The 24760-nt window shown below is 56.8% G+C and overlaps 1 protein-coding gene and 1 long non-coding RNA gene across 4 annotated transcripts in view; one reads left to right on the top strand and one right to left on the bottom strand.

Annotated features, from left to right (window-relative positions):
- TNR (tenascin R) overlaps positions 1-24760 on the top strand; it is a 90630-nt gene that overhangs the window by 9036 nt on the left and 56834 nt on the right. Inside the window, exon 1 of one of the 3 annotated variants that reach the window (XM_054834111.1) lies at positions 2195-2443. The exons of the other annotated variants lie outside the window; for them this stretch is intronic. The gene's annotated coding sequence lies outside the window, so the exon portion shown is untranslated. Of the gene's footprint in view, positions 1-2194; positions 2444-24760 lie in introns of those variants that run through there. 3 annotated transcript variants of the gene reach the window in all.
- Positions 18845-24380, bottom strand: LOC129209540 (uncharacterized). The gene is made up of 3 exons (XR_008578106.1): positions 23935-24380; positions 22590-23784; positions 18845-19786 (listed from the first exon to the last, which is right to left on the bottom strand). It is a non-coding gene; the product is annotated as an uncharacterized LOC129209540 (long non-coding RNA).

The raw sequence follows: 24760 nt of genomic DNA, 5'->3' as shown, positions 1-24760 counted from the left end.
GCCCTGAGGCACTCGGGCGAGAAACCTCTCCTTCAGGCGTGGCCGTTGTCAGAAAACCACGACTTTTGGGGATGTTGCCCTTGACTTTGACTTGCAAGCTTGCCATCATGGCAGGAAGGTGGAGGAGAGCAATGACCTCCTCTTCTCCAGCTGACGTGATTTCAGCATCCAAGGCAGGACCCAGCCAGGTTCTTTTGCCCACCACAACAAGGAGCCTGGGAGGAGAAAGCCAGGAGGGACGCATCAGCTATTTAATTCTATTGCTTGAATATGGCTTCTTGGGGTTTTTTCCATCGGCGTGGTCCAAGGAACATAATTTTTGTCTTGCTGGTACCTCTGTAAAACCAAAGAGGGAGTTTTCTTGCAGCTGAAATACCTCATTTCCAACTCAGGCCTTTGCATTACAGTCGGGAAGGTTGCATGCCGCTTCAGTGGTGGCACCCTTTGGGTGTAGCTCAACCAGGTTTAGTCAGCTTTGGTGTCTGAGACCATCAAAAATTGCTGCCTACTCCCTCGGAGCTGTGGGTTTCACTCCGTGTAGGACATCTGCGTGCATAGGTGCAGGTGTGTGAGTCCCTATACATCTAAGGGGGCACTAATCCCCAGAGCTGAAGCGGCTCGTCGTTATTAATGGGCTACACATCTCTCAACGAGCTTCCGTTTTACAGAGGCAGGAGGTAGATTAGGCAATTTACCTAAAGCAACGTGGGGAAATTGGGAAATGAAATCGTATCTCCGGAGTCACGGATACTTTTAGGGCCACCTTGTTACGGTGATTAAGGAAGGTCTGGTTTAACTCCTCGGGACGGGAGTCTCTCGGCTGACAGAGCGGCTTGCCAGGAAAATGTTTGAGCCACCTGTGGAAACTGTGTCTAAAGTTGTATGCAGAATTAGATTGATTTGCTCTTTTCAACTTCAGTTCACCAGCTTAGCTGGGAAAAAAACTCACAACCTCCTACCATCAAAAATGCTACTCATTATTGAGCAAAAAGCTTTCGGAGGCTTATTACTTTGAATATGCAGGTAGGCTCTGATGTTAAAAGGAATTAGAGCGCTCCGAATACATTAAAATATTACATTACAGCCTCTTCGGCATCTTTCCTGCATTATTTTGGCTGAGCGATGGTAACTGGGTGAATTTGTCAGGAATTTACAAATGGCTTCAATGGCTCTCAACCTGCAAGGAGAGAATTCAGCTGAGAACTTGTCCTGGCTGTATTTGGGGCAGCGGCCCCGGGGGACGGAGGCTCGTTTCTCACGTTCGTGGTGGGGCCGGTCCCTGGCTGTACAGGAGAAGCAGGGAGTGCTGAACTCGGGTCTTTTTCACCAAGTTAAGTAAGGATGGGTGTAAAAATACCTACTGCCAGCTTGACCGCTTACCCTTCCACTTCCCCAGGGTCTGACAGCTGGTGGAAGGCCTTTGTTGAGTTGGGTTATAGAATCACAGAATAGTGTGGGTTGGAAGGGACCTTTAAAGGTCATCCAGTCCAACCCCCTGCACTGAGCAGGGACATCTTCAACTAGACCAGGTTGCTCAGAGCCCCGTCCACCATGACCTTGAATGTTTCCAGGGATGGGGCATCTACCACCTCTTCCGGCAACCTGTGCCAGTGCCTCACCACCCTCAGCGCAAATAATTTCTTCCTTATATCTAGTCTAAATCTCCCCTCCTTTAGTTTAAAACCATTACCCCTTGTCCTATCACTACAGGCCTTGCTAGAAAGTCTGTCCCCATCTTTTTTATAAGCCTCCTTTAGGTACTAGAAGGTGCTCTAAGGTCTCCCCAGAGCCTTCTCTCCTCCAGGCCGAGCAGCCCCCACTCCCTCACCCTGTCCTCACAGCAGAGGTGACCAGCCCTCTGACCGTGTGTGTGGCCACGCTGGCTTGCGTTCACAGCCCAGCAAGCATGAGGCCAAACTCAGTTGGCCCTCACTTGATTACTATTTTTTTTTAATCCCATATTGTTGCACCACTCCTTCCCCCTCTCTTCTTCCCCAGTCCCTTGACTCCTTCGGAGCGGACGCCCGGGAGGGGGGGTTTGGGGGTCCCGCGGGGCAGCCCGGGGGCGGCCGGGGCGGCGGTGGGAGGCGATGCGGCGGTGCTGCGTGGGTTTGCGGGTGGGATTTTCCTCCCGCCTCTGCCCACTAGGTGGCTGCGTGCTGGGAGAGCCCGGAGCGGGGAGCGCAGGGAGAAGAGGGGAGAGCACGGGGGAAAAAAAAAAAAAAAAAAAAAAAAAAAACAGAGAAAAAAAAAAGCCAAGCTGCTGAAATTTAAGCAGGGGAGGGAGCGGCAGCGAGGCAGTCCCGGGGTCGCTCCTCTCCGCCGCAGCAGCCAGCGGGGCTGCCGGCGCCAGGCAGGGCGCCAGGCCGAGCCCGGGGACGCCGCCGGAGCGGGGCCGCCCCACTTTGCTCCCGGCGGCGGCAGGAGGCGCCGGCCCGGCCCGGCCCGGTGAGTGTCCTCAGCACCGCGGACAGCTCCGCGCTCCGCGCTCCGCGGGCGGCCGCGCTCCGGGCTCCGCGTTCCGGGCTCCGCGCTCCGCGCTCCGGGCTCCGCGTTCCGGGCTCCGCGCTCCGCGGGCGGCCGCGCCCGGGCTCCGCGCTCCGCGTTCCGAGCTCCGCGCTCCGGCTCCTCGCTGCGAGTTCCGCGGTTCCGCGGCTCCGCGCTCCCTACGCTCCGCGGGCGGCCGCGCTCCTGGCTCCGAGCTCCGCTTTTCCGTGCTCCAGGCTCCGCGGGTGGCCGCGCTCCGCTTCTCCGCGCATCCCAGCTCCGCGGGCGGCCGCGCCCCGGCCGTCGGTGCTCCGTGTGCGTGTGCGTGTGCGTGTGTGTGTGTGTGTGTGTGTCCCGCCACCCCCGCGGCCGGGCAGCCAGGCGCGGAGTTGGGCGCGGAGGGAGGTGGCGGTGGGAAGGGACCCGCGGTTCCCCCGCCGCGGTGCGGCGTCTCTCCGGCCCGGCCACGGGGGACTGTGCAGGGGAAAGAGAGGGTGGGGGGGTAGGGGGGGTGTTGGGGGCGGGGGGGGGGGGGCAAAGGCTGCCTGTACTTTCTGCAAGTTCCTTTTGTTGCTGGAATGAGGTTAAAGAAATTTGGCTTTTGGCACCTGCGTCACACGGAGAGAGGAGACAGTTCAGGGAGGGAAGGAGGTTTCTTGCTGCATACTCGCAGGCAGTGCTGGGGGAGCCTCGTTCACCCCCTCTCCCCATCAAACCCATGCTTCCTATCTCCTCCTCACCCCGTTCCCTCCCTCCTCCTGCCCACGGCTCCCCTCTGCCAAGGGCTGAGCGCAGCCCGGTTCCCCGCAGCGAACGCCCTGGCACCACCGCGCTGCTGGGGAAGCAGCATCCCTAACTCCAGGCAGGGTGGAAAGAACCCTGCGCAGCCTTTCCCTCCTGCACACGGCTGCCGTCTGCCCGTAGATGCTGCTGGCGGGCACGAAGACCACCCAGGCCCTCTGCTGAGCCTTAACCCCAGCTTTCTGCTTCAATTCACCAAAGTTTGATTGTGATTTCTGCCTCTCCTCCTGCCTGCTTGGGAACACCTTGGGGGCGGTGACGACGCCTTGCTCTGGGAGACCCAACCCCTCGGGCTGCCCTGGAAGGGGCCATCTGAGAGCTTTGGGCTGAGAGATGCTCCCTGAGCCTTCGCCGAGCTGCATCTTGTAAAGTCAGGGAGCCGAGCGCTTGTTTGGCGAGGTCGCCGCTGAGCAGAGGGGTGGCCAAGCATCGGGAGGAAGGGGTGGCAAGGGTGTTTCCGAGGAGCACATTAATTAGATGTGCTTCGTTAGCAGTTACCTGTTACAGCTTTTGGCAGAATCCAGCTATCCGGAGAGCAGGAGGAGGCTGAGCCCCATGGGAAGATGCTTCCCGGAGAGGCAGGGGGTTCACCAAGGCACTGCGGAGCCTGGGCGGGGGGAAGAAGCGTCCCTGTATCCTGCCCTCCCGGCTGGAAATGGGGAGCGCCTCGCCGCTGTAAGCTCTCCTCTCTCTGTGTCGGCTGAGACCGGGCACCCCTCCTGCGCTGGCGTTGGGGTCTCAAGGAAGGGCTGGATCCGGGGGGGGGGGGCACTTCCTGCTGGCTGCACCCCTGTGGGTGCCCCCCCCCCATCGCACCCCCTGGGACCTGTGTCTGCAGGCAGGGAAACAGCGCGCAGCGCGGGGAGCGGGCAGGAGGAGGAGGCTGGGCGGGCAGGCCGAGGGGTCAGAGGAGGGTTTGCCTGCACTTTTGGTGGAGCATGAGCCTGGCTGTTTCTTTGACTCTTAGGTCTGTGCTCACAGCGCTGGGGTGCGAAGCGCCGTGACGGGATTCCGGACAGGCAGGCTTAGTGGGAGAGAGGAGCGGAGCATCAGCCTGCCAGGAGGGCAGCTCCCCCCCCAGGGTACCTGGGCAGCAAGAGGTGGTGACTCCTCAGGGGCTGGGGCTTTTACTGGGGCCACGGGGCAGATTCGGGCCCCAGGGTGGTATGGATCCATATGTAGATCGATACTGCCAGGACTGGAAGATACAGTGCCGTTTGCCAGGACTCATCATGCTGGTGCTCGGGGAGGGGTGGGGATTTGGCTGTAAATCCTGGCAAACCAAGGCTGAGGAGAAGGTCTGGTTTGGGCTGAGCTTGGGGTTTCTTCTGGGCTCAGCTCCTGGCGAGTGGAGGTGGCTCTGTGTGCAGGGACAGGCTGTGATCCGCTGTGTCCGGGGGGCTGTTTGTGGGGTATGGGGGGGGCTCAAGCTCAAGGCCCCCCCCGCCCTAAGACCTCCCTGCCCTGCACCCCAAACCCACTCAGAGGGGCTCAGCGAGTGGCTGTGAGCATCACCGGGGTGGGGACACAGACGGCTGTGGGGATGGTCTGTCATGGGTGGGGACACGGGTACCTTGCTGTTCCCCTGACGGTGATGCTCCAGGCTCCCCAGTCCCCCTAAAATGGCTCAAGGACTGCATTAGGAGGCAGAAATAAATCCCAAGGAAACCCTTCCCTGACACAGCCGCAGCTCCGGCTGCCAACAGCTTCATCTGCAGCTCTTGGGGAGGGGGGGACGGGCACCCAAACCTGCTGGGCTGGGCTGGCGGCTGGGGGTGTCTGTGGGGCTGCCCAGCCCTCTCCCTGCTCCCGTTCATCTTGCCGGAATGCGTAGCGAATGCAATAAACGCCGAGAAAAATGCTAATTAGCGAGTACAAGCGAGCAGGGTGTAAAGTAGATGTTTAACCATATTATATAAACAAACATAAAGGAGCCATAAATTAGGAGTAGGGGGGGGGAGAAGTCGATCCATCGCTGGAACTGCCCGGGCGGAAGAGATACAGGCAGCGTGGCTGCCGAGGGACAGGGACACGACACGGCCGTCGCCTGTAATCCTCTTTCCTTTTAACTGCGCCTGTAATGAGAAACGAAATGTCAATGTGGTTACACGCCGCTTCTCCCTGCAGGATGGTCCCAGCCAGGGGAGCAGCATCCTGCGGACAGGCCAGGGTTAAAATCCCGGCTAGGGCAAAGCCGGGGAGCTCTTGGATCCTCCCAGCTCCCCGGGAACTGGTCTCTAGCCATGCCCAGTTTGCCGGCTGGAGTTACTGGGAGGCGGCTGCTAAATTTGATGGCATTAAGTGCTCGAAGCTGAAGGGCTCTACGGGACCTGCTCGAGGCGTGATTAGCCCCTGGTCTCCCCTAACCCACATCGCTGCTCTCAGCCCGGTGTCACCCGTGCTGTGCAAGAAATAAGGAAATAAGAAAGGGTAGGGATAAGAAATTAAAAAAATAAAATATAAAATATAGGGCAGGTTTGGCAGTGCCGTTAGTCCATCCCTTGCAGAAGGGTTGGGTTTTTTTTTTTTTCCCCAGCGCTCTCTCGCATCTTGCAGGGCAGGTTCAGCGTTCCTTACCGATGCGCCCGAAACGAATCCCGGGGTGCCCAGCACCATTTCAGCTGACCTTTAGCTAAAGATTGTCCCCGTCGGCTGCCTCCGCTCCCGCAGCCCTCGAGGGAAGCTGCTTCACTTGGGTTGCGTGGGCACTGGCAGGGCCTCCCCCCCCCCCCCCGCGCTCCCCGCTCTTCTCTGGCCGAAGGCGGGGGGGGGTGACGAGCCCCTTCCCACTGGGGCAGCAGCAGCCCTGCACAAATTAACTGATGCTGATATTCCCTGAAACAGCCCCAAAGTTTGGGAGCAGTGGGACGGCTCCAGCCCAGGGACAGGCAGCAGGAGCCGGCAGCTGGCTCGGCGCTGCCTGTCAAGACATCACGTTCCCGCCCGCCTCTTGGCCTCCGGACCTGCTCGGGGAGTTTGCCGACCAAATTAATATTCCAAGGAAAAAAAAAAAAAATCCTTCCTCGCCAAAACCTCGGCACCAAACCTCCCACCCAGGGGCTGCCGCAGGGCGCTGTGAGCCCCTCTCCTCCTGCACCTCCCAGACCCCTCCAGCTTGTCATCCTCATCTCGGAGCTTGATTTTATTTTCCCTTTATAATTACCCGGCGCAATCTCTCCCAGCAGCTCCTTGATGAGGCCCAGGTAATTGTTTGGCTCTTTCTTCCCCCCCCCCCCCCCGCCCCCCATTTTCCTTGATGCTTTGCAATGTCAAAGCCTTCTCTTCCCATAAACCAGCACATTTCTCCCTGGCAAAGCATCCACAGGGCGAAACGGGGAGCCGAAAAGCCAGTGCAGGCATCGGCGAGGTGCAGGCAGCAAAGCTGGCAGCTGCCTTGCTTACGTCTCCCAGCTTGCAGCGCCTGCCTTCAGTGAAACACAATGCTTTTAAATGAGCCAGCGCGGTCAGCTCGTCCTGCCGGCACGTTAGCAGAGGCTGGGAAAACACGGGGCGCGTGGAGGTGCCACGGCTGTGGGGTGTCACACGTCCCCTCTCCTCCTCCCCACGCTGGGGACCCTCATGGGTACGGGCTTTGATACCCCGTGGCCGGTTGCTGCCAGCTTTGCCAGAGGGGTGGAAATCCCAGGGACATGAAATTGTGCCCCCCCCCCCCCCGGCTCCCTGGGGTGGCTGGGGGTAGGAAGGGGTCCAGGTCCCCCCAAAACCCCCAGCGCAAAGGGCAGCAGAGGTGGTCTGAGCACGCTGAGGTCCCTGTCTCCAGGAGGTCTTCACCTGGACGTTTTTCTTCTAAAAGCTCTGGGTTTTGGGGGCAGCGTGGCCCAGGACGAGCTGGGCCCATCCCAGCGACCCCCACCTCCCTGCCTGCCTCTCGGCTCTTTTGCTGAGTAAGGGCTTTTTGGCCAGCGTTTCTGCTCCCCTCTCTTTTCCCAGAGAGGGCAGAGCCCCAGCACCGCCCCCCCCCCCCCCCCCCCCCCCCCCCCCCCCCCCAGTGAGCCACCGTGGGAGGACGAGGTTTGAAGTCTCCTGCTGTTATGGGAATTATTATGGGGTGTTTCATTGGTGGGTCTGGGGTGCTGATGACCCACGGTGCTTCCCTTGGCCCGGCTGAAGCTCCTTCTCCTTTTGGGGGACACCTCAAAAATCTCCTCTCCGCTCACGAGAGGTGTCACAGAGCGGGGAGAAGTTATTTCAGCTTTCTGTCCTTCATCCCCGGGGCGGCTCCCTCCTCTTCCTCTCACTCAGTTGGGATAGTGCGGAGCTGGGGGGGCTGCGGATGGGGCTGGAGAGGTGCCTGGGGAGCGGAGGTGCTCCAGTGGGTGCTGGCTCCCCCTCCAAAGTGTAAATATCCTCCCCGGAGGAAGGAAACCAGCCCGGCATCGCTTTCCCCATCCCGGGATGTGAAAGGGCGTGCTGGCACAGAGGCCGTGTCCCGAGGGAAAGCTGCTCCGTTTGCGTTAGCTGGGGCACACGGCTTGGCCGGCGTAATTACTCTTCCTTGGCCCAGCTGCCTGGGGTTTGAAAATTGATTTCCGAGTCGATAGCGATGCGTTCGGACCGTGCCGGGCTGCTCGCCGCGGGGGAGGCAGGCGCTTGGGGATGGCTGCCCCCACCAACGGCCGGCAACGGGGAAAGGTTGGGCTTTGGCTTCCCGAGCTCATCGCTAGCGGAGGAGGTGACCCCTGAGCCCTGCCTGCGCCGAGCCCTGCCCGCGCCGAGCCCTGCCCGCGCTGCGCTGGAGTGGGACGGTGGGTGCAGGACGGGTGAGCGAGCAGGAGGAGCAGAGCGTGCCCTGGGTCTCGCGGCCCCTGGGGGTCCCCACCCTTGGTGGTCAAGTCCCACCGTCGCGGTCCTAGAGCATCATCTCCAACAGGGAAATGTTTCCAGCGAAGCTCCTGAGCCGTTTCCCTGCCGGCTTCTTGCGTTTTGGTTGAAATTGCGTTAGTCAGCAGGAATCACTGAAAACATGGAATTTCCTAAAGTGCTTTTTTTTTTTTTTTTTATTTTCCATATTTTTTTGGTGGACGAGCCCTCTAATCCCCATGGGTTTTTGCAGCCGCACCCTGCCCAGCACCGTGGCCAGGAATAGGTCCCACTGATGGAGCACATCCACGTTCCTGCCCAATAACGTGGGGGACAGGAGCGGGGACCCTCCCCGGAGGCGCTTTCGGCTGCTGGCGGCCGAGTTGGCACCCGCAGGCGGCTCAGCATCCCGGCAGCCAGTAATTAAAATGCTGATTGATTTGGTTCGATCTGGTCGTTGTCCCTTGGGGAGCGCCTTTGTTGGGGGGAACCGGTGCCCTGCCTGGCCCTGCCTGGCCCTGCCTGTCTCTGCCCGCAGCCGCAGAGCAGGGTTCAGCACCTCCTCGTGCGATGCTCACACGCACGTGTGGGTTTTTTTAGGAGGGATGCTCGTACTTGCACAGAAACTTAAAAGAAAATCCCTCTGCAAAGCACCAGCAGTAAACTTATCTTTAATTACACAGTTAATTTATTATGTAGCACTGGTAACAAAGTAAACCGGGCAAACGGCTCCGAGATAGCACACTGAGAATTGCCTCATTTAGTAAATAATTTTAACTTAAGTAATTATTTCCTGCAAGGGGGACGATGCGGGAGCGCCCTGGGGGACTCTTCGCTCCCTGCAGCAGGAGGGACGAACCCTCCGTGTAATTCCTCGCTAATTACTCGATGCCGGGTCGTCTCCTCCTCCCCGCGCCTGGCCGATGTGCACCCACCATCCCGTACACCCTGGGGTGACCGACGGGGTCCCAGCGGGTGCTCTTGGTGCTGCCCACGGGTGCCACCGGCCCCAGGCTGGCAGCACCCCCGGGCAGAGGTTGGTTGGGTTTCCTTTGGCTTGGTTTTTTTGGATTTTCTTTTTTTTTGTTTTCCTCTCCTCCCCAATTTTAACCTAGCCACTTGTCATTTTACTAAAGCATCGTCTTGCCTAATGAAGCCTAATTGCAGCGGGATGCTGATTAACGTGCGGGGTGCTTTCCTCTGGGCGGCTGGCAGTGGGCAACAGCCGAGCTGGAGGCGGGCGATGCCACCAGCACCCCTGGTACCTGGCACTTGTGCCGCTGCCGCCCGCACCCCGAGGTCCTCCAGCTGCCCTGGTTTTGGTAGGAAACGCTGTTTATACAGCGCTACTGCATTTCTGTTTCCCTCCCTCATCTTCCTCTCCAGCTCATCCTGCTCCCCCCATCCCTTCCCCTGGCTCCGCGTCCGTCCCCCCCATCCCTCTCCGGCTTCGACCGCACGCTCTTCCCCGCTTCGACCTTTTGTTTCCCCCTGGGGCTTCGTTTAAAAGCGCTATTGATGCTGTTCGGCGCTAATATGAAGAGAGTCTCTCTCCAGCTGCCCGCTGCAGATGGGGAACTGGGCTCAATCCACGTCCTGTTCTCCACGGGGGAATAACAATGAACTCGGGCGCTACGGAGAGACGGAGAAAGAGCAGCTCTGTGCTCCGGGAGACAGCCCTGTCCCCGGGGCCAAAATAACTCCACTTGTTTTATTTATCAACTCCGGGGGGACGGGGAGTGAGTGGCATACAGATGTTGTCACAGCTGGCTCTGCCGGCCGACGTGCCTGGGACCGGCCCTGCAAGGGGGGTCCTGTGCGGAGGGGGGGATGCTCTGGGGTGTCTGGCTCTGGGCATCTCATCCAGAGCTGGAAAACCAGCTGGGTGGGGGGGTGTTTTAAAATAAAGAGCAAGATTTGGGCTAAGGGCATCTTTACGGCTGAACCCCAAGCAGCCTTCAGCCGACCTGCCACGAATTTCCACCCTCCCCCGGGCTGGTACCCCAGTGATGCTCGTACAGTGCCTGAGACAGCTCAGCGTTTACCCAGCCGCTCCGGTGCTTGCAAGGGGAAGAGAAAACGGAGGAAAAAAAATCCTTCTTCATCATTTATGCACGCACACGAAATGAAATGAAGGGTGCTAGCAGCTGAGCTGATTTTTCCCCGTTCCCCTGCTCCCTCCCCGCCGTTGCCCCCCACATGCACGCAGGCTGCTTCCCTCCCGCTCCTCTCTTCCTGCGCTCCCACGAGTGAATTGGATTAGTCACCTTCTTAATTAACTGTGCCGGTGTGAGCTCTATTAGGTATTAAATGTTTGTCACAATCCAATTAAAACAAATCCATCCCAGCAGGGCAGGGGTTTGGAGGCGCCGGGGGGTTGCAGCCCTCATGCCAGGGGCTCAGAGGCATGAAGCTGGGTGGGATTGGGGGGGGGGGGGCCTGGTGGGGTGTAACACCCCCCCCTTCCAATTCCTGGCTACCCCAGGGGCTTGGTTTGCCTTTGGGAAAGGTCGTTCTCGCCCTCTCAGCAAGGGGTAAACCTGACGCTGGTGCCCCAAGGAGGGCAGGGATGGCCCCACGGCACCTCCACAGCACCCCCCGAGCCAATGCGGGTCGAAAATCAGGCTGGAGCTGGGTGAAAATCCACGATGGAGCTGTGGTGCACGGGCTCTGACTGGCAGCGGGGAGCCTGGTGGCATCGGTAAGGCTGAGCCGGGGTAACCCCAGCCTTTTGCGGGGGAGTTGAAGGGCCGTGGTGCCGAGGCACAGGCTGGGCGCTGTCGGGAGGGACGTGGCGTCAGCATCCTCAGCACCGAAGGCAGCTTTCGTTTTGAATGAACGCCCACACTGAGGATGAATGAGGTTCAGCTTCTCCTTTAAAACCAACCCAGCTCCTGGGCACGGGCACGGCGGATCCTCCTGCAGCCCCCGACGGGGTCCAGCCCCCTCTCTCTGCCCCGCGCTGGAGCACCCGCCCCATAGACGGCCCAGGCTGCCCACCCCATCGGGTGCCTTCCCCACTGCTCAGCTCCGTTAGCTTTTTCTCGAGCTTCTAGGCCATTTCTGATCCATACCAAACTTTCACCTCTCATCTTAGCTCCCTTAATAGCCTCTGCAGACGGACTTTATTAAAGCCTGGTGGAAACTCTGAATTCATTACAGCTCCTTATGCTCCGCCACGCAGCGCTTTGCTGGCTCCCTCGGGGCAGGACTCCCGTAGTTTATAGGGGCCGTACGGAGCGCTCGGGCTGATTTCTTCCTAGCCCAAATTATTACTTATCATTTTTATGTATTTATTAATTATTTATCTGGAATTATTTATGATTGTCATTGAATTCGTTTTCTCCCCACACCAAATGGTGAGGCTCACTGAGCTGCGATGCTTGCCCAGCATCGTCCCGTGTGTGTTTTGCTCACCGGCCGGGTGGGCGAAGCACCGTTTTGCACAGCAGGTTACATGTCGCTTGGCATTTTTTTTAGTCTAAAAAAAGCCTCTCAAGTGAACCCTGCGGGTACCCGGGGGTGGTCTCGGTGGGTACCCATGGCCACACACATGGGCACCCTTGGACCTCACCTACGAGGTCCCACAGTAGCCGACGCGGTCCGGGAGGGAGATACCCAGATGGGGAGCATCTTGTTGGCAGTAGAGGCAAAAAACTTAATCCCTTTAAATTTCTCTTTATCGATTGCAGCTTTACGGCTAAATCACTCGCTGTAGTGACACATGAGCTTCCCCACCGTAAGTGCATTAGCGGTCTGTGGGACTCCAGCCCTTGCACGGGGCTGCATGGCAGCACCTCACCTGCTGGCCCCATCCGTGGGGCTCGCCGGAGGAGCTCTGGCAGCACCCCAGCATCCCTGAGTTCCAGCATGATACAGGAACGCTTGGGCAGGCTCAGGGAAGGGGAGCGGGATGCATGCGTGGACACGGGTGCAGGTGCTGATGCGCTGGGGCGCTTGCCTGGGGAAGCAGCTGGAGGCGGTTGGTCACCCATGGGTGCAGCATGGAAGAGGTCAGTGCTTCTGGCCCTGCCCTCGGTCTCCCAGGTGGATTTATAGGTGTCTTACATCATATATCTGCTTCGGGTGTCATCCCTCGCATCCCATACCTGCAGGAGGGGGGGTCCCTCCTGCCTCCACTCTAAGAGGGTCCCCAAACCGCATCCTCCTCACCAGGATGGAGGGCTGGGGGACAGGAGGGATTTGGAGGTGTTATCAATCCCCGGAGCAAAGAATCTGCTGCTCTGGGGGATTTTTCTTTCCAGCAATCAATGGAAATGCGTTTATCAGGAAACCGTGTTTGACCTGGACAAGTGTTTTACTGATGTAAACAAAACTGCCGAGAGAGACGGGGGGGACGAGAGATAAGGAGGGCTGGGAGAGGAGCCACAGCCGCAGAAGGGACCGGGAGGGAGGAGCGGAGATGAGAGGGGCAGAGATACGGAGGGATCCTGCCCTGCCCGAGCTGCCAGAGAGCAGCACAGCCCCCCGTCAGCGGTGGGCAGGGGGGCATCGCTGCCTGCCGCGGTGGGATGTCTCCAGCCGGCTCGGGCAACTCCTCGGGGAGCAGAAAGCAACCGGTTTCCTTGAATTAGCGGGAGTGCAGGCAGGGGAAGGACGGAGGAGGGCAGGTTTCCATGGAAATGGGAGCTGGCAGGAGAGGTGGTGAAGGCAGCACAGGCAGCGGTGAGCCCTGGCAGGGGTGATGCTCTGCCCGCCTGCCCCTCGCTGGACGAGGGAGGGCTTCTCCCTGCGTTTTTAGGATATTAATCGGAGCAAAAATTAATCTCTTTGTGATGGAGACGGGCTTATGCCTGATGCTTCGATAACGGGTCTTTTCTTCTTCCTCCGTAGCATCGTTTACGCTGTAAGATCCTCAGGAAAGACAAGAAGCAAATGCCCAGGCTCCAAACGTTGGGTTGGGAAGTGAGAGTAGGCAGCGGGTTTGGCAAAAAGAGCAGTTTCAAATGTCAGGGGAATTTGTGTGATGAGGCTGTGGTTAGCGGAGGGCGGTCGGGCCAGCAGGTTAATGTGCCTACCCTTTGCAGAATGAACCAGGGGACATTTAATGACTGTAAATAGCAAGGGCTCGGGGTTTACATCTGGTCTTAAAAATACCCATTAAATCCCAGGCGAAAGCCCAGCCTTCCTTAATTTTAGCGCGAGTTTGACCTTGCCCAGGAGCGGTCACTCAGCCCGCGGGTAGGCGTCCGGCTGCCTCTCGGTCCTGCCCTTGCGCATCCCCTTCGCGTCCCAGAGCAACTGCAGGAGAAATCCTCGGACGGGATCCTTTGAAGCCGATGGCAGAGCAAGATCCAGGTGGGAAAAAAAAAACGGATTTCTAACGTCACCGGCTCACTGCGCACATGGGTCCTGCGGGAGCAGCAGGCTGAGCATCCCGCTGAGCGTCACTTGGGCGCTGGGGAAGGCGTGTGCCTCCCTTCAGCTGGGAGCAAACCTCTGCTCCTCTGCCCCAGGCTGGGCAAAGCAGAGCAGCGCCTGGGCTGGTGGTGCTGCAGAGAAGGCGGCGGCGTTCTCACGATTTTTATTTTTTTTTTTAAATACAGCTGGAGGAGGGGACGCGTGCGCCATCACCGCGTCCCGCACGTACGGCGTGCCGCTGGCAGGCTCGCTCATACCCAGGTCCTGTGCAGCCTGGCTGGGCACGGGGGGAGTTTAGGAGACCAGCAGCCCGTGGGTGATGATCCTTGAGTGTGCACCGGTGAAAGGCTTTCCTCCCAAATTCAGCAGAATTTGAGGCAGGGTGGTGATGCCACTGCCGCGTGCTGTTGGAGCATGCTGCAGAGCGATGCCCTCCTACCCCACCACTCATTCTCACCTCCCCCAGCACTGATTTGAAGCCATCCAGCCCCATGTGGTTCCCCAAGTGCCACCAGCATGGAGAAGGGTCCAACCCGCAGACAGAGGGACCCCCTAAACCATGCCCAGATGGTGCCGGCACGGACATCTGTCCCTTCCCTTGGCGCGTGACCTGTGGCAGCCTGGCCGCTGTCGCCTTGTCAATAAGCCACTGCCGGACGTGAGCCCACCGAGCACAGCGGGTTGGCACCGGGAGCTTTTATTGCCACCCCATCCCGGGAGTTTGGATTCCACCACATCCAGTGCAGACATCACGCTGGGGTTCATGGTCCATCCCACTCACCTGGTGGGACAATCCTCCATCAGCTGGGAGGAGGTGGGAGGGCCCCCAAATTGGTTCCCAGAGGGAGAGGGAGCTGGGGCGGGTGGCACATCCCTCTGCCCGTGTCCGGGCTGCCCGTTCCCGCTGCCTGCTCCTGCCGGGAGCCGGCATGGAGGATGCTGCTGAGATCCAGCCCAGCGTGGTCTCCCCTCCTCCCGAAATATTTGTGTATTTGGGGAACACCCCAGTGCAGAAACGAGCAGGATTCATCACTTACCTGGTCAATGACAAAGCTCAGAGTCCCATTAAACGGGACACCAAGTGAATTAGAACAGCTCTGCGCCTTTGGAGTATAAACTGAATCATTAACCGATGCCAAGTGGGAGATGCTGTCCTCAAACTCCTTTTCACTCACGAGTGTATTTTGCACATGCCCATCCACGCCTCGCTACCCAAATTGGGGCAAATCTCAGCTTTGCTTCTAGGGAACGGGCGGGCACTGCCTGCTGGCTGCGGCCACACCGATTTGCTGGCAGCATCCTGCCCGCAGCCGTAAATCACCCTCCTGGAGGGAAACTGCCTCCCTCCCCTGGGGCAATTAGTATTTGCCTCACGCCCTGATGCACCAGGGGCTTTTATCCCCTCTAAGCCTTTATCCTCGCTTGTTATCCCCTTCGGTTTCTAATCCTTCCTCGGCTCCCGCTAAGCCGCTGACGTGGCTGCGCCCAGAGCCTGACAGCCAGCCAGGGATAATTCCTGCATCCGAGGGTGGGATGCTTTGGGATGCTCCAGACCGAAACCAGAGCAGACTCAGGAGGGAGCACTGGCCATTCTCAACAGGCTAAAAATTCAACTGGAGTGAAAAATCAGCGCTTTTTTTTTTGGGGGGGGGGTTGTTCCTCCCAAATCCTGCAGATGATAGCTACAGAAATACTTTCCCCGCCGCTTGACCTTGATAAAAGCAGTTGCTCCAAATGAGACTGGAGGCACAAATGCAGTCTCCCCCCGCTCCTGAGCTGCGGGGATCTCTAGGGCTCGGTGGGTGACGGCGCGTGGGACACCCCAGTTAGGTGGCCAGGGCTGGGTGGTCCCTAGCGAGGGAGCTTCTCGCCTTGCCGCATCACCTCTGGGGCTTTGCAGAGGGTAAAGCTCTTGGCTCTTTGCTCTCCCCCGGAGCTGGGGCTGCCCCAGCCCTGGGCTCAGTCTGGCAGAGGACGTGCAAACTCGCGGCATCTGTGGGTACAACCAGCCCTTCCCCGACCATCATCTCCAGGGAACTGCATCCCTTCTCCTCCTTTCCTTTTTTCCTCGCCACCACTTGGAAACAAATGGTTTAATGCAAGGAAGAGGGGAAAAGAAAAAAAAAAAAAAAAACCAACACAAAAAAACCCAAACCCCTCCCTCCATTTATGCCCTAGTGTATTTGGTGTGAAAAAAACCTGCATTTGGGACAAGTCCAGAGCCAGCTCTCCAGCTCCCAGCCTCTGGTGGGAGCTGGTCCCAGTAAATGGCTCCCAGTCACATCAGGAAAAGCTTTAACTTCTTGTTTGCCAGGGCGGAGGCAGCCTGGCAGCTGCCCGCACCCCCCCATGCCACGGTCGGTCCCCAGGGTGGCCGCGCTGGTGCCCCGCAGCGTCCCAAACCCATGGCGTTGCAGCTGAATGCCAAAATCCCCATCTCCCTGTAATTTGCACCGCGGCCGAGCAGCCGGCGCTAAAGCCACTCTGATTTTAGGACTGCGGGGCTCGTTACTCGCTAATTATCCTCTGGGCTCAGCAGGATGATGGAGGAAAGGGGAGATGTTCCCTGGAATTGCTGCGGGGACCGCAGGGGGATGCAGAGCTGTGGGGTTTTCCCACCCTGGACTGAGCGTGCGGGCAGAGGACAGGCAGCTTTTGCTGGGGGGGGGGGGGGCAGGGCACACTGGTGTGGCTGAGACCTCCCAAACTCATTCCACCCCATGAGGAACTACTGATGGGCATCCTCCTTGATGTGGCATTTAGAGAGCCCCCCCCTCCCCGGGTGCCTGCAGGGACCCTGCCCCAGCTGAGCGGGCAGCAGCACTTCCGAGCCGATCGCAAGGGTCTGTGCATCCCTTTGCCAAGTGGGAATTGCTTGGAAATCCTTGGAATTGCTTGGAAATCCTTGGAATTGCTTCCCAGGCAGCGAGGTCTTGTGTGGCCCCACTATACCTTGCCAGAGGGAGGCAGGATTACAGATAGGCAAGGGGAGCTGGCAGGGATGCTGAAATCGGTGGGGTTTGGGAAGGAGGGAGCTTGGATCGAATGCTTCTGGAGCCTTTTTAATAAGAGGGGGAAAAAAAAAAAAGACAAAAAAAAAGACAGCCTCCCAGGATAGAAAATAAATGGCAAAGCCCATCAAATGTGCCTGTCGTGGCACGAGATGCTCTGTTCAGCCAATCCAGCTGTTGAACCCCCCCAAAACGTGCCTGCAGGGGGACCTGGATGCTCCCCCTCCCCAAAACCCTTCCAGGGCTGCAAACAGCTCCATCCCACCAGGGACGCGGGTGATGCCCGCGGGGCCATGACCAACCCCTTGACCTTTTTATTGCCGCCTTAACGGGTCAGAGGGAAGAGCCAGGGGATTTTTATACTAAAAAAAAAAAAGGCCTTTTTTTGAAATTTGAGGTGTGCCGTTCCCAGCACGGGGACTCGGTTGGGAGCACGGGGATAGGGCAGCGGGGAGAAAATGAACCCCTGAATTTTCCCTTACTTGACCCCACCAGTGGGAGAGGTTTGTGCTCAGCCCAGGTGCAGGTTTTTGGCTGAGTTGGCAGCACGTGGCTGGCAGAGGGCCAGTCCCCGAAGCAGCAGCTCGGGGTTTTTAGCCTTTCCCTGGGGTGAGCGCAGTCAGCGTCAGCGCTTAAAAGCAAAATGACGCAACGGAGGCGTGAATCAGCAAGAGGAAAATTCCCACTCTCCGGGGAGGGATAGGAGGCAATAAAAAAATACGTGCAGGGACGTGCTGGGCTCTGCGATGCTACTTGATGGGATGCAGTGATGAGGTGGGAATAGGGAGGTCGAGGGAAGGCGCGGAGCCGTGGTGCCGGAGCAGCCAGCGGGGTGTAGCACCAGGGCGATGCGTTGAGGATGTTCAGCTGACGGTCCTCCTGGCGTGAATTTCGGCTGCTGGGAAGATTGGGAAAGCTGCCCTGGGTACCAATCTCACAGCAGCGCTGAAACAGCGAGTTTTCTCCCCAAACCCACCACCCTCTGTGGGGTGGACGGGGTCCCGAGCATCCCAGGGTGAAGGGATGCAGGAGGCTGAGTCCCCCCCCGCACGTATTCACCATCCGCAGGTTTCTTGATGCCCATTTGCAGGGCAAAAACCTCTCCAGTCATAGCCTGACCCCAAAAACCGGGCAAAAAAACGTGTCAAGGAGGGGAAGCATCCCCTGCGGTGAGTTGCTGAGCTTCCGCGCGTCGTGCTCCAGCGCCAAAAGGGCTTTTTCCATCGCACTTTGCTGCCTGGAGGAGCTAGAGCTGCGGCTGGCGTAGGAGAGGGGGCACACGGATGGGGCTGCGTTAGCTCACTGGCAACGCACCCGCGATGAGCAGCGCGATGGAGGCCATAAACAAGATTGATGCACGGATTAAAGAGACAGAGGAAAGAGAGGCAAAGGTTAAGAATATAAATAGGTGAAGCTCTAAGCAGAAGCACAAGGTAGAGGCTGGGAAGAAGAGCCAGCAAATAAAGCAGGGACTGCGAGGGCAGAGAGCTCAGTAAACATGCGAGGGGTGGGGGAATGGAGAGAAAAGCCAGGTGGATAAACAAGCAGCGAGATGAGAGGAATAACAGGGAGCTGGGCGTTAGAGAGAGCTGGGGGCACAGGGCGGAGGGATGGGGATGTGGTACCCGCCGTGCCGGGGCACTTGGCATCTCCGGAGGGGAAAGAAATACGGTCGGATCCCAGCGTCTCCCAAACGCGGCTCGTCTCCATCCCCCCACCGAGCGCCGAGTTACTTTACACGGCTCCCTATTTTCCCAGCTACCTGCTCAGACAGTAATTTTACAGCCCGAGTTGGAAGAGCTGTTCAAAACAAAGCGAGTGGCACCTCAGGGCTAATTCCTGCCAGCGGCCGGGCACCGTAACCCAGCACCATGCCACCTTCCCCCCCCCTTAACGAGCCCCCGACAGCCCCGCAGAGGGCTGCGCTGTTAATCGCGTCCCCTCGCACCCCAAAAGGTTCCTCCAAAATACATACGCATACATGCATAGCATGCAGGGTGCTCCTATTAACACTCATAGCGGGGTGTCCTGCTGGGTTTAGGGTGCCAGCACCACGGGAAAGGTGCAGGGGTGTCCCAGTGTTGGAAAGCTGGAGGGGGGTAGAGCAAAAAGCAGAAAATCTTACGCATACGTACAGGCATTTTTGACAGCTCTACGTCTCATGGAGGAACAAGCCTCTCCTTAAGAGGATTAAATGCTCTTTTTACAACCTGGCTCTAAAAATCACCTGGGGTAGAGAACAAGCCCGCCCTGGTGATGCTTTGCTCTCCCCCGCAACCGTCGGGTCCCCACGCATCCCATGGGGCTGGATGCTGGTGGGGATGGGGGGGGACACCGTCATCTTTTCCCAGGGACTGGACCCGGCAGGGATGCTTGCACCCAGGAGTTTTTACAACTTCTTGGACAGAGAGTAGTTTTTACAACAGTTTTTACAACTTCTAGAACTGCTGAGTCTCAGTTTTGGTGTCTCGAAATAGGCTGTCGTTAAAGTGTCAGGATGGCAGGTCCCTTTGATTGTCAATTATTCTTCTTTATTATATCAAAGACACTTGGCGAAGGCCAAAAAATAAAATATTCTCGGTGATTTACTCCTCTTTGTAATTAGAGTTAGTAATTAGACCCTCCTTCGTAACGTGGTAGGTTTGCGTCCAAGAAGCATTGCCAATGTGGATTTTGCCGGCAGCCCTACCCCAAGACCCAAAACCCTCCGACCAGCTCACGCTGGGGACCGCAGGGACGTCACAGCAGGGTCACCAGCACAGCTTCAGTGGAGGAACTCCCAAATTTTGGGACCTTTCTCCTTCATCGCTCCAGCTTAGGATGCCTCTTGCTCAACCCCAAGCCGGGGAGGACCTTGGAGCACCTCGGCTGATGGGTCCTGATGAGACCCAACGATTGCTATGCAGTTATTGAGAAAATAATCGAAAAAATGGAAACGACTAAACAATAAGTAGCACGAGAAGGAATATTTGAGGAGTTTCCATTACTCAGCGGCTTTATCCGGGAGCTTGTTCCAACGGGAAGGAGGGTGCCTGTGGCAGGGTCCCAAACGCAGGGTTTGCCCACCGTTTCCCTCTCCTCGGCGCTCGCCGGTGATGCTGCTGGAGGTGTTTTCTCCGGAAATGCGTTGGGATGGGGTTTTGCTGCGTGAAAGAGAGCATCTCCCGTTAGCTTTCAGCGCTCGAGCGTGCTCCCGGCGGGATGGATTTATCTGGCCGACACTGGAGATTCGTGACTTTCTGCTTTCCTTCGGATATATTGACCGCAAGGGTCTGCTGGGCTTCCTAAAAAGAAAACAAAAATAAGAGAGAGATGTCAAAAGTCTCTTTAGCTGACTCCAGTCCTTCCAAAAAAGGGGCCTGTTTAAGACGTGAAGGACTTGGTAGCTCATTTGGGTTATTTTAATTAATCTGTACCAGCATTCCCTTTATCCCTTACGTCCCTTACACCTGGTCCTGCCGCCTCTCCATGGGGCGACCGTGGCCAAGCCCCCCCATCCCATCCCATCCCATCCCAGGTCCCCATCACCTGCTCCATCCTCAGGCTGTGGCGACTTAGGGCTGCGTTTGCTCTTGGGCGTTACAGGGTTTATTATTATTTTTATTTTGGCCTTGAATTGGAAAGGAAAGAGGATGTTTTGGGAATTGTTTTCTGTTTGTTTAATTCATTTTTAATCAGCTGACAGTAATGATTTGATACAGACAATCTTCCCCAACTGAGGTTAATCAGGATGGAGCAAGCCTTTCACTTGGCATTATTTAGAGAGGCATTTTATAGAAATACTGTTAGAGAGGTTATTTAACCATATATTTGTTTTCATTGTGTACCCAGCTTTTTTCATGGTCTTCCCGGCATTTAATGCTGAGAGATTTTATTTATTTTTGTCGTTTGGAGGGAATTCAGGCCTGCCAAAGTGCCCGGGATGGATGGCCCCGGAGGCTGCAGTAATCTGTTCAGACCATCTGGGCTCCAGCTCCCAGAGCAACCCTGGAGGGGGGGCTGGAAACTTTAACAGGCAAGTTTCCATCAGCCTGGAAAGCTAGGAATTTTTTATTATTATTTTTTAAATCTTTTTTGAGATATAGTGATGGAGAAAAGACCCTGATGGGGATGTACTTGCTCCCGCCGGTCCCTGCAACGCAACGCTGCTCTCAGCGCAGCCTCTGCCCGGGGTGAGCAAGGTTTAGTCCCTGGGGGGCTGAGTTTTGCTCTGATGGCTTGGTGATGGGTTGGGGGGCATGATTAGATCAGGAGATGGTGCCAGCCGCACAAAGCTTGAAATATAAACCCCAAAACAGCTGCATGGTCCAGCAGCCAAGCTCCAGAGCAAAGCTTTCCAGCCGGCGGGGAGCAGTGAGCACCCACGCCGCCTCAAAAAACACCCTCCCCGGGGCAGCAGGGAAGCAAACCCAAGCCCTGGATAGCAGCTGAGCAAATATTAATTTACTCCTACAGGTAGGGTCGTACGTGGGTATTCCTGGGTCAGGCACATGTAGAAACCTGCTTGCCAGCAAAGCTCCCGGGGCCGATGCTTTGCAAGGAAACACCAGCGCTAGCGGCAGCAGTTCTTGACCCGTCGGAGATGCTCGGGGACCAGAAAGTCCCCTGGCGCGGGCGGCGCCTGCGCGGGGCTGCGCTTGCTTTTGTTTTCATCTTGTTGCAAGGAGTAAAGCATCTGTCTGGAGACGGTAAATTATCCCCTCGGCTGGTGTACAGCTAATGTAATTAAGCTGCATTTAAAGACTCCCCAAGGTGCTCCCTTCTCAGCCCGGCGGTTTGCAGCACGCTTGCTCCTAACTGCGGCTCATCCAGCCCAGCGCAGCCCTTTTGGGGAACCGGCGTCCCCAGCTGCCGTTTGCAACTGGTTTGCAATGGGGGGGGGGGGGGGGGGCGTTGGTAAAAGCCGCTCTTCCCAGTATAGGTCCCCAGCCCAGAGGTGATGGATTATTTACAGTCTGCCGTTATCCGTGCGTGGTGGAAATCGCCTGCCCTGAGGGAAAAGGGGCTGCCGAGCAGCAGGATCAGACCCTCGCAAGGGTCTCTGTGGGAAACGGGGCTCCCCCAGTTCAACCCCGGAATTATTTACTGACCTCACTGAAAAAAAACCTCCAGCGCCTCAAGGCTTTCTAAAAACATCCGTGCTCTACTGCCTATCGTAATTCTGAGTTTTACAGCAGGAAAATCTGTGTTTCCTTTTAATTTATAAAAGCTCCCAGATGTTCTGGCTCCAGATGTTCAGCGAGCAGCTCGGGCAGCAGAAACCTGCTGGGAAGGGCTTACTGTGGGTGTTCTTTTAATGCTGAAGGTGTTTGCCACCACGCTGCCTGCTTTCTGCCAGCTCCTTGCTTTTCTGTACTAGAAAAACCCCAAGGTACGGGCAGCAGGTCGTGGCAGCTCGGCAGCTGTCTGGGGCAATCCCAGGTGATGCTTTTTAAGAGGCAACCTGTGGCTACGCATTAAAACCACAAGCCAGGAGATCCAGGCTCCATCCCGGTGCTGCTTCCCAATTCTCCAGTCAAATCCTTCCCGTTGACCCCAAAAAGAGCTTAAATGTCCTGCCGCCCTGTCTTACATTCAGCCTTCCCCAAAGGATCGCCGAGGTGCGGACAGGGCATCGCTGGGTGCTCCTGAAATCCCCAGGGGAACGGCGTGGCCGAGCAAGTGTGCCAGCCGTCCCCGTGCCCCTCGGGGAGGGCGCTGCCCCGTGGTTTGCACCCTGCTCAGCTCACACCAGGCTGGTGTCTGCCCGGTACCTGGCGTGGCTGGATGACAGCTCCCTGCCCCTTCGTTAGCTTTTAATCAGGATTCCCTCCCGGTGCTCCCCAGTGGCATCTTGGGGGGGCTGCAGCAGCACGGGGTCGCTCCCCTCACCCCTTTACTTATTTATATCTTTTATTTTTCCCTCTGAGCTGTATTCCCTCTGAGCATTGCTAAACCAAACAGAGCACAAAATCTGATAAGCGCAAGGTAGCATTTTTTTTCCCCCCTGCGGGACACATTATTTACGAAGCTTATCGATTGTGGGAAATAACCCAGGGGTGTTCGAACACCAGCTACATCCCCTCTTACACCAGAGATGTTAATTACCTGCAAGCCATTACCGGCTCATCTGCCTCCAAGCATCGCCCGCAGACCCGACGTTGCATCGCGTCCTTTCCAGCAGCCTCCCGGAGCTTCTGGGAACGGGCATCGCTCTCACTTTAAACCCCGCGTGCTGCATCAGTCATCCAAATTTGCCTGCCTTAGCTCCTAGCCATCGCTCCCGCTCTGCCTTTCCCCGCCGCCGTGAAGAGCTCTTTAGTACCTTCTTTAGTATTTCCCTGCCTTGACAGTTCTTATAGGAAGTCATGAAGTCACCTCTCAATCTTCGTGATAAACTAAGCAGACCAAGCTCTCTAAATCCGGCAGTTTCCCCATCCTTGGGGAGTTCTGCATCTCTCTCTGTAACCACTCCAATCCCTCAACGTCCTCTCAAGGAGCGTGGGCATCAGACCCGCCGGCAGAGCGCTTGTCCTTGGCTCCATCAGTGCTGTACAGGGGATAAAATGGTTCCCTGCTCCTCCTAAATGACACCCTGCTCCTGCATGGGTGCATCGAGGCTCTCCCTTTCCTCTTCTCACCGTGTAGGTCTGTTGCTGCCCAGAGATAGAAAAGCCCATCCCAGCACCAGTTTTAGATGCACGGTTTGTATCTTTAGTCCATGATGTTTTGTGCACGGAGGAAGGGTTGTGATTAGCCGATACGCTGTGGTCTACGATGCCCTGAGCACGTTGGATGAGCGAGGCAGGCTCCTTCGGAAACCACCCATGAGATCAGGAGCGATGTGATGCTGCCAGAGCCCAATAACCACGGAGCGAGGGGTGCAGCGCTGGTGCAACCTGCCCCATGCTGGCCAAGAAACTTTTTTCCCCCTCTTAAAGCTGATGAAAGAAATGCCAAACACTGCTCCTGAGCTACCAGGGTGGTTTCTCGATGATGATGGTGATGTTGGGGGGAGTGCAGGCAGGTCTGGCAATGCAGCTGAAACCAGGGGAGAGCAACACCGATGGGATGGGATGCTCATGGCTGCACCATGAGAATTTATGGAAGTCGGTACCTTTGCAACAAAACCACTTCTTCTGTTAATATCACACAGATATTATTTTCGTTAAAGAGAATAAACTTTCCCTAGAGCCATTGTCCAGCTCTAGGTATGGAAAAATCAGAGAGGGTCAGGGATGCTCCTCCACCCGGGCAGGAAGGCACTATGGGCTGGAGGAGGTGGTCGTGCCCATCAGGGAAGCTGCAATGGAGATGAGCGGAAGGATAATGGAAAGATAATGTCAGTAATTAGGGCTGCAATGGAGATTAAATGCTGGAATTGCAATGGAGGACAGCGATGGGGTGAAGGTACCTGCTCAGGGCTGGTACAAATCAGTGTAATATCACTGACCTGAGTCTCAGTGTGCATCCCAGTACCCATCCCAACCGTGAGACTTCAAGGAGAGGAGAATGGCCTATAAAGGAAGCAATAACAGCAGAAGACTATAAAACCATAATGAAAAATAATTAAAATACAACCATTGGTATGAGGATAATTACAAACGCAAGGGAAGGTGGCGGTAACTGCGCTAGACGACGAAGGCAGATGAAGGCAATGAGGAGCGCCGAGTGAGAAAGGCGTGCTGCTGGTGACGGGGCTGACGGAGCACCAAGTTGTCTGGATGGAGACGCAGATCTCAAAATCGTAATGGGCATAATTATGACTGTAATGGGGTGGTAATAAAGATAATGGAATCGTAATTGAGGAGGGGATGGCTGTAAAGGAGGAGGTGCAGATAACAGCTTGTAAAGGAGATGATAAGAAAGATAATGGATAGTAATGGAGTTGTTGTTAAAGGTAATGGAGTTATAATGAGGTGACGACTGCGGCAGGTAGAAGAGATGGTTGGTTTAACCAGGACTATGATGCGGAGAGGACTCTATTTCTAATTCGTCATGACAGGCAGTGCTGGAGGTGACCATGAGGCTAATAATAACTGAAGGGGTCAATCGTTAAGACAAATGCAGCCATGCAATGAGCATGGCAGAACCGCAGTCCCTGGAGATGCAAGGTGGAGGTGCCGATCCTGGGGAATGGGGGATGCTGTGCTGCAGCAGAGAAGGCTATAAAAAGCACCATGACAAATGACCTGGGCAAGTCCTGCAAGGTTTGCTTTAGGGCAGGGCTGCTCTTCAGGGTCTTGAACCCAAGAGACAGGGATGGGGCAGGGGAAAGC

The sequence above is a fragment of the Grus americana genome, chromosome 8 (assembly GCF_028858705.1).
Source record: "Grus americana isolate bGruAme1 chromosome 8, bGruAme1.mat, whole genome shotgun sequence".
NCBI lineage: Eukaryota > Metazoa > Chordata > Aves > Gruiformes > Gruidae > Grus > Grus americana.
The sequence above is the reverse complement of the archived record's forward strand: the minus strand, read 5'-3'. Positions and strand labels throughout refer to the sequence as shown.